The following is a 2,543-nucleotide window of genomic DNA, read 5'->3' on the forward strand; positions in this document are numbered from 1 at the left end:
AAGCAGAACCCAGAGCTGGTGTGAGCGTCTGGCTGCAGGCTGGGCCCTGGACTCAGGCTGAGGCCTTTGCAGAGTGACGGAGCCTGCCTCTGCCTCCTGAGAGGCGGAAAGCACCCTCACGCTGAGTGGTGGCTGAAATGAGAGGCAGTTGTCAGTTTGTCCGAGTGGGGAACACCCTTGATTTTGTCACTCGGCAAAAAGTTTGTGTAAACCCATGGCTGGAAGTCTTGAGCCTGGGAGTTTCCGAAGTCCTGGGTGAAGTCCCTGGGTTCGCCAACTGCACGTGGCTTGGCTGGGAGAGAGGGTGGCAGGGAAGGGGTGGGGGCCTGAGGAGCAGGGAGAGGAGCCTTTCTTCCTGCCAGCATCTCCTTGACAACCCCCAGCCTCAGCCCACACTTTCCGCTGTCTCCTCTGCTGTGACTGGGTCTCCTGAATTAGGGAACTCCTGATCCCATCCCAGATCATACAGGGGGCCGAGCTAAGCTGGATATCCTGGGGGAGGAGGGGAGTGAGCTATGGAAATGCCCTTCTGGAACCTTCAGGGAACAGGAAACCACCCTTGGAATGAGTGCCCTTGGCACCCCAAGGCTCAAACTGTCTCCAACAGAGATGTTTGTAGTAGCATAATTAACACAGGGTTTTTATTTTCAGTAGAGAAAAGACATTTCAGTTTTGAATGAAAACTGCTTCAGATGAAGTACGTGATTTTAAAAGCTGAGAAATAGATTTTGGGAATTGGGGCTGGATGTAAGTAATATATACTTGGGCTCAGGGTGGCCAGAGCAAGGACAAAAAACTTTTCTTCACACACACAAAAGTCCACATGAGACACGCCAGGCAGGGCCTGCCTGGGCCGCTGGATTTGGGTGAAAGAGCTTGGCTCTTTTCCTCGTCCTGGCCCTGTAACTGTGCACGCCTCCGAGCTCAGATCTTAGCTTCATCTGACACAGAAATAGCAGCTGCTCTATTTATATGGTCTTAAATCTCAGAGTTTGCTGTTACACATCAGTATTTCTTATTGGAGGAATTTAACAAAATACCTGAAGTGCTGTGGTATTAAATATTTTTGTTAACTGTGAATTTTGAGGCTGAGGAGTAGACGTGTGAGAAAGGAGCATTTGCCAAGACACGAGGCTTATTTTTAGATCCTCATCCTCTGATTTTCTCTCCCTGAAACTACAGAGAGGCAGTTTGGGGGGCAGAGGTGAAGTGGAGATGGAAGAAATCTTCCAGATTCCTGGAGCCTAAACAACCAGAAAATCTACTCTGCCTCGGTTATCTGGTAAAAGGAATCATGTGGGAATTTTTTAGGTGGAATTATAGAGATATTAACCATGAATTTTAATTTTAAATGGCACAAAAATAAATTTGGCTTTTAGACAACTCGGCAATTGGCTAGTTAATCTGATTTGAGGCAAATTGAGGAATGTAGGCAAAGCAGTCCGCTTTGGGCCCGTTTCTTTGCTCTGGGCCACTCTATGAGCCCGCTAGCCTGGCTTGGTAGAAACTTGGCCTTTGTGCCCCTGATGGGCTGGGTCAGGGACAGATGGATGGGTCGAGGGCACAGCCTGAGAGCTGCATCATCTGCAGCAGCCCCTGTACTCCCTGCTGATGCAGGGGGCCAACGGTGCTCTGAGCTGTTGTGGTCAGACGAAGCTCAGGTGTGAGCAGGGGATGTAGGGGCCAGGCATGTCCTCTGGAGAAAGGAAGATTTGGAGGGACTGTTGTGGAGGCAGGAGGAACAGATGTATTAGAGATGGGCAGAGCTAGTGCCAAAAGTTGGAACTTTAGGGGAGAAAGATTTTGGTTCAGTTCAGTCCAGCAAGTGTTCCAGATACTGAAGATGTTTAAACAGAAGCTGGTTGGACACTTATTAGGGATGTTGTTAAAGATCAGATGAACTGGAAGGTCCTTTTAGCCTGGAGATCAGCATCCTGTATCTGGAGTTATCTACTTGCATATATCCAGAACAGATATCCTGGTTTGAAGGGCAGCTGTTTAGATCCATGGTGCCATGCTCTATACTATGGAGCTTGGAATTCCAAAATTGTTTTTTTTTGGTGAGGAAGGTTCACCCTGAACTAAAATCTGTTGCCAATCTTCTGCCTTTTGTATGTGAGCTGCCACCACAGCATGGCCACTGACAGATGAATGGTGTAAGTCCGCTCCTGGGAACCGAATCCAGGCTGCCGAAGCGGAGTGCATCAAACTTAACCACGAGGCAACCAGGGCTGACCCCCAGAATTGTTTTGACTTAGATATGTATGGATAAAGCCATATGGCTTTCCATTTCCCACTTGAACAAAAGCTAGGAGGTTAGGCAAATACAAATCAATAACAAGGTCTTTGTTTTCTCACACATATGGAGAGCTGCTTTCTGTGGATCTGGATGGAATTTGTTGGCAGGACCATTTTCTGTGCTGGACATTCATCCTCAAAAGGCTTTTGGCCTAGATGGTCTGAGCCTAGGTAGGTTTACAAGGGCAAAGGGAAGCAATGAGTCAAAGAGCATTGGTTTAAAAGGACCAGTTCCCTTATTCTAT

The sequence above is a fragment of the Diceros bicornis genome, chromosome 18, assembly GCF_020826845.1.
Source record: "Diceros bicornis minor isolate mBicDic1 chromosome 18, mDicBic1.mat.cur, whole genome shotgun sequence".
In the NCBI taxonomy this organism is placed as follows: Eukaryota; Metazoa; Chordata; class Mammalia; order Perissodactyla; family Rhinocerotidae; genus Diceros; species Diceros bicornis.